Here is a 6944-nt window from a genome sequence, read left to right on the forward strand (position 1 = left end):
GGGAAGATTTGTGGAGGAGGTGTGGAAATAGGTGAGAGGGTGGGAATGCCGGTGAGCAAGGGCCTTGATCCTAGTAAGAAAGGCACAAGCCCTTTCATAGGGAGAAAAGCGCAGGTGGAAGGAGAGAGAGGGCAGGAGGGGGAAGGGCTCTGCCTGTGGAGTGGGTGGGACCCCCATGCCTACCCTGTCTTTCTGTGCTCTGGGGCACTTCTCCCCACATCCCCTGCTTTCTGGGTCCTTCTCTCTGGGGAACCTCATTCACCAGCATTGTCCTCCCTCCTGTATTTTCAAATTCTCTCTGTCCCCACACAGCTCTTTTTTAAAACCTATGTAATTATTTTTATTTTTAATGTCCAGAATGTGTACTATAAGGGCCAGGGCTTCTTCCTGGACTTAATTTTATAAATTCTTGATTGGTTGGTGAGACCAATAGTGATACTTTTTCTTGTCTAATTTGGTTTCCGGGAAAGCTTCGTTCAAGTCGTCAGTGGTCATCTGATCAAATGGAATTAAGTTCCTCATCTTCTCCAGCTGTTTCTCATATTCTCCAACCTGGCCTTTGAGAGAGACACCCACTCAGCACAAGTTTTCCCATCTTCTTTTTCTTCAGCATCCACCTGGGCAGTATATTTATCCTCTGGTACAGGAAGCTTCAGGGCATTAAACTTCTTCTCAAAGTCATCCACCAAGCCTGCCTTGGCCACATTGGCCTTGTAGTAAGCCCAGTCAATAGCTGGTGGATTCTCAGGTAAAGTAGCCAGCCTGGAGTTAAGGGTCTCATTCCAGGATTTCAGGTAATTAGCAATGGCCTTTTGGTTTTGGGGTATCATCTCTGCAAAAGCTACCCAGTCAATGGTTTTTAGAGCAAGTTTTCACCCAGCCATCTTGGTATACTTCACCGACCCTGGCAGCCCATGGTCCACACCCCACTCACCTCTTATAGGGTATATGTGCACAAATGCAGTTCACTATTTTAACACAGCACATCCACCTTCAACTCTCATCCCCAGCTTCCCCAGCAGCCCCTGCCCTTTCTCTCAACTCCACTTCTCAGCCAAGCTCCTTGCCCACTGCTTTGCCTCCCACCACCCCTCACCTGCTGCAGGCTGCCTTCTGTCCCACGGCTGCCTCGACGCCACGCTCACCTCCAGCTCTGAGGGCTGGGCTCTGGGCGCCTTTCCTACTCTTACCCTGCAAGGCCTCCTGCAGCCCTGCTGGTACTGACCACTCCTCCTGGGCTTAGGTGACTTCTCTCTCTTGGTTGTCTAGCTGCCTCCTTATCCCCACTGTCCTCTTCCTCTCAGTCCCCATCACAGACTTTCCCTTCTCGAACTGGTGCCTCCCAGGGATTTGTCCCCATCTCCTCTCTTCTCACTCCACTGGCTCCCGCGTGACACTGGGGACCCCCAGAACTGTGTACTGCGGCACCCTCTGCTGGACAGCTCCTCTGGGGGAAACCTTGGACACTTCACAGCCAAGCAGCCCAAATGGAACTCTTCCCCTTGCTCCTTCCTCTCAAAATACCTGCACTTCCTCTTGCACATCTGGTCTTGATGAGTGAGGACACTGTCCATCCATCACTTCAGGGGACACCTGCGTGCCACCTTGTACTTCTCCAGCTTCCTGACCTCCCTTTAGCCCATCAGTCCAGCCCAATTCCTGATGCTGTCCTGAAACGGTGCCCCCCTTGCTCTGCCTTCACTGAAGCCCCCGCTTACCTGGACAACTCCTAACCAGTTTCCCATTCACCCTTTCTCCAAATGAGTCACCAGTGATTTTTCTGAAGTGCCAATTCCATCAGGTTGCTCCCCTGCTTAAGTTCCCACAGTGGGTAAAGTCCAGACTTCTCAGCATCACCCTCAAAGCCTTGAGGGTCTTCCCCTCCCCACCTGGAGGCCAGGAAGGCTGACCTCCTCTCTCCCGCACTTCCCTCTCTCCCTCTCTCTTGCATGCATCAGCCTCTCTCTTTCTGAAATGTCCTCCTCTCACTCTACTTTCTCTGGTACCCAGGCTCAAGCATCACCCCTCCAGGAAGTCTTCCTGACACCCTTCCTCTGCTGCACATGGATTCTAATAGGGGCTGCTGCTTCTGTATTTCCTATTAGCCAACTCATGCCTCAACATTATAAATACTTATCTGTCTTTCCCCCAATCACCCTGGAGGGCATGGACTGTGTCTTATTAACAGCGTTCCCAGTGCTTAATAATGACAGTGCCTAATAGTAGCAGAACGACTAATACAACCAGCAGTAGCTTTTAATAACATATACTATTTTGAGGTATTTATATGCATGACCCCACTTGGTCTTACAACATCCCTATAGTTAGTTACTGTTATTGTTCCTACATTACAGATGAGGAAATCGAGGCTTAAAGACATTAAATAGATCATTCACAAAGAACTGGTAGAGCTAGATTTTGAATGTAGCCGTCAGACTCCAGAGCCTGGGTACTTCATAAGTGCTTGCTTGCTGCAATATCTGGAACATAGTTGGTTTTCCAGTTCCTATTTCTTGCCCGATAGAGTGAATGAATTAAAAGATGGTCCCTACATAAACAAATGGATGAATACCTGAACCCACTGCCACATGCTGAGATGGGTTAGCTGGGAAGGAGGAAGGAGCATAGGCAGGAGAGTGTAAGGGGCATAGGCAGGAGAGGGGGAACAGGAAGGTAAGTGCAGCTAGGGTAACTGTGGTGGCCAAAGGAGAAAGTGCCCAATGGCCAGCGGGACACCAGTCTGTTTTATGGTGCCCAGGCCAGCCTGAAGCATCTGGGAACAGTTGAGAGGATTTTGGAGCAATCAGGCAGTCACTCTGAGTAAAGTCCCTTGAGTTGTGCCAGCCTGAGTGGCTGAACTCTTGGCAGCTTTGCCCACGCCCCAACCTTGAGGAGAGGGCAGGGAACTCACACCCATTGTGGAGGGCCTGGGCCTCCCCCAGAGGACCTCACATGGTCAGGAGCACTTAGAGAAGGCTTGTTTAAGGTAGCCACTGGACGAGAGAAGAGGCGGAAGCACCGCAGGGGCACGAAGCCTATTCATAGGGTCAGGAAAACCCTGGCCAGCTCCTCTGCCTGGACCATAGGGCTGAATAAGACCTGGGCTCTGGGCCTAGGGAGCTGGTTTATAGGTTCAGCCCCTCATTCGATTTCTGTGAGCCATTAGTCAGAGGGTATGTGTGTGAGGGTGCTGGGGAGAGGGAGGCAGCTCTGATAGAGCAGCTTGTCCCTCAGCACAGGGGAGGGGACAGGGAGAGAGAGGGAGGCTAAGCAGAGTTGATGAGCACCTTCCTGTCCGGAAGGAAGCAGGGCTGTACCCACAGGGGAGGTACACCTGAACAGAGAAGTGAGGACACATCTGCCATCCGCATGGGGCAGGCCAGTGCTCACTAGGTGGGGGTGGAGAACCTCCAGAACTTCCTTTTTTTCTTCAATTTTACAGATGGGGTCAGACCTTTCTAAGACCCAGAGAGACTTGTGTGCTGATTCTGGCCCTGCCATGAATTTCCGTTGTGCCCCTGGGCAGGTGACAGTTTCTTTGCCTATAAAATCAGAGGCCGTGACGGGCTGGGTGCCCGGGTCTGAGGGAGGGTGAGGAGGTGCCCCATAGACGATTGCACGGGGAAGCCACAGCTGGCAGACGCCAATGGATTCCTCTTTCCCCTTCTTTTCCCACCCCTAGAAACAGAAACAGTCACCCTGGAGAAGGGATTAAACTGGTAGAGGGCCTCTGTGAGTGCGCTTCACAATTTACAAAGCACTTCAATTAAAAAAAATTTTTTTAAACTTTTATTTCAGGTTCGGTGGTACATGTGCAGATTTGTTACATAAGTAAACTCATGTCAAGGGGGTTTGTTGTACTGATTGTTTCACCACTGAATACTAAGCCTAGCACCCAATAGTTCTTTTTTCTGCTCCTCTCCCTCCTCCAACCCTCATCCCTCAAGTAGACCCCAGTGTCTGTTGTTTCCTTCTTTGTGTTCATAAGCTCTCACCATTTAGCTCCAACTTCTAAGTGAGAACATGAGATGTTTGGTTTTCTGTTCCTGTGTGAGTTTGCTAAAGATAATGGGCTCCAGCTCCATCCATATTCCTGCAAAAGACATGATCTCATTCTTTTTTATGGATGCATAGTATTCCATGGTATATATGTACCACATTTTCTTTATCCAATGTGCCATTGATGGGCATTTAGGTTGATTCTATGTCTTTGCTATTGTGAATAGTGCTGCAATGAATATTCACATGCATTTGTCTTTATGATAGAATGATTTATATTCCTCTGGGTATATACCCAGTAATGGGATTGCTGGGTCAAATGGTAGTTCTGTTTTGAGCTCTTTGAGGAATCACCATACTGCTTTCCACAATGGCTGAACTAATTTCCACGCCCACTAACAGTGTATATGTGTTCCCTTTTCTCTGCAGCCTTGCCAGCATCTGTTTTTTTTTTTTTTTTTTTTTTTACTTTTTAATAATAGCCATTCTAACTAGTGTAAGATAAGATGGTATCTCATTGTGGTTTTGATTTGCATTTTTCTAATGATCAGTGATATTGAACTTTTATTCGTTTGCTTGTTGGCCGCATGTATGTCTTCTTTTGAAAAGTGTCTGTTCATGTCTTTTGCCCACTTTTTAGTGGGGTTGTTTTTCTCTTGTAAATTTGTTTAAGTTCCTTATAGAGACTGGATATTAGGTCTTCGTCAGATGCATAGTTTGCAAATATTTCCTCCCATTCTGTAGGTTGTCTGTTTACTCTGTTGATAGTTTCTTTTGCTATACAGAAGCATTTAACTTTAATTAGATCCAATTTGTCAATTTTTGCTTTTGTTGTGGTTGCTGTCAGCATCTTCATCATGAAATCTTTGCCTGATACTATGTCTAGGATGATATTGCCTAGATTGTCTTCCAGGGTTTTTATAGTTTTGGGTTTTACATTTAAGTCTTTAATCCATCTTGAGTTGATTTCTGTATACAGTGTAAAGAAGGGGTCCAGTATCAATCTTCTGGATATGGCTAGCCAGTTATCCCAGCACCATATACTGAATAGGGAGTCCTTTCCCCACTGGTTGTTTTTGTCAGTGTTGTCAAAGATCAGATGGTTGTAGTTATGCGGCCTTGTTTCTGGGCTCTCTATTCTGTTTCATTGGTTTATAGGCCTGTTTTTGTACCAGTACCATGCTGTTTTGGTTATTGTTGCCCTGTATATAGTTTGAAGTTAAATAATATGATGACTCCAGCTTACAAATACTTTATATTTATTTTTATGTAAAATAAATATACATGCTTATTTATGTATACTTTATATATACAAATACTTTATTTATTTATTTATTTATTTATTTATTTATTTATTATTTTGAGATGGAGTCTCACTGTCGCCCAGGCTAGAGTGCAGTGGCACAATCTTGGCTCACTGCAAACTCCACCTCCCGGGTTCAAGCGATTGTCCTGCTTCAGCTTCCTGAGTAGCTGGGACTACAGGTGCACACCACCATGCCTGGCTAATTCTTTGTATTTTCCGTAGAGATGGGGTTTCACCATGTTGGCTGGGCTGGTCTCTAACTCCTGACCTCAGGTGATCCTCCTGCCTTGGCCTCCCAAAGCGCTGGGATTACAAGAGTGAGCCACTGTGCCCGGCTGCAAAGCACTTTAGAATACACTGCCTCATTTGATCCTCACAGCAACCCTATGAGGGAAAGTCAGGCTGACACTCCTATTATTATGTTATCATTTTACCCCTGGGGGAACCAGGGTCACACCATGAGGGAGTCCAGAGCTCTTTGCTTTGTATCACACAATTATGCTGGATGTCGTGAACCCCAAAACCATCAGCCACAAGGACCTGAAGATGACAGATTCTGTGCACACCATGGGGGGATGGGAAGACCAGGAATCAGAAGCCAAGGGTGCTGCCTGGCTGGTGCTGCTTCCTTGCTCCACAGTGGAACATTTCTTTTGTCACAATTTGTCTGCAGGAGCCACTGCCTGGCCTGGGTGGCCAGCCTTACTGTGTTGTTGTGAGGCCAGGGGAGGCTTGCTTAGGAGCTGGTCTCAGGGGGCACCATAGCAGTGGGCATGAAGGAATTCCAGCGTTCCGGGCCCTGGGGGATGTCCAGCTGGAAGGGAGCTTTGAGATGATCTAGTTTATTCAACTGAGGTGGAAAAAGAAAGCCAGACAGGCTTGCCTAAGTGAAACGAAGAAGAAGGAGGAGGAGGAGGAGGAGGGGAGGGGGTTGGGGGAGGATACAGAGTATAATTTTTTTTTTCTTTTTGAGATGGAGTTTCACTTTTGTTCCCCAGGCTGGAGTACACTGGTGGGATCTCAGCTCACTGCAAACTCTGCCTCCTGGGTTCAAGAGATTCTCCTGCCTCAGCCTCCCAAGTAGCTGGGATTACAGGTGCCGCCACTACGCCCAGCTAATTTTTGTATTTTTGGTAGAGATGGGGTTTCACCATGTTGTCTGGACTGGTCTCGAACTCCTGACCTCAGGTGATCAGCTTGCCTCAGCCTCCCAGTGTGCTGGGATTACAGGCGTGAGCCACCATGCTCAGCCCAGAGTATAATAATTTTTAAAGTCAATTTTTAGTTGGGGACAGGGAAAATAATTTGAAAGGTAGGCTGGAAAGGCAGAAATGACCAACATCCACATACCCCTGAGAGGTCTTTCCCAGGCCAGTAGGAAGCCTGCCTGCTGTTTTTCTCCAGTGACACAGCCAGGGATAGGAAAGGAGGGCCGTGACTAAACATGAGGACTCAGTGCTTGGCAGACAGGTGAGGTTTCACATTCCTGCAAGGGCAGCTCGTGTGGCCCTCTCCTGATGGCAGGGAGCCACCTGGAACACAGCATGACAGGGCAGTGACAGGGCACCACGGAAATGCCCAATGGCACCTCATGGGGATGGGTGCAGCTGACACACGAGGCGGAGTGAGGACATGCAAG

At 47.9% G+C, this 6944-nt stretch overlaps 1 pseudogene; it reads right to left on the reverse strand.

Moving 5' to 3' along the window:
* Positions 1-399: 399 nt before the first annotated feature.
* On the reverse strand, positions 400-884 carry LOC101149591 (ATP synthase subunit d, mitochondrial-like; annotated as a pseudogene).
* Between the last annotated feature and the right edge of the window lie 6060 nt (positions 885-6944).

Source organism: Gorilla gorilla, chromosome 16 (assembly GCF_029281585.2).
Source record: "Gorilla gorilla gorilla isolate KB3781 chromosome 16, NHGRI_mGorGor1-v2.1_pri, whole genome shotgun sequence".
Taxonomy (NCBI): domain Eukaryota; kingdom Metazoa; phylum Chordata; class Mammalia; order Primates; family Hominidae; genus Gorilla; species Gorilla gorilla.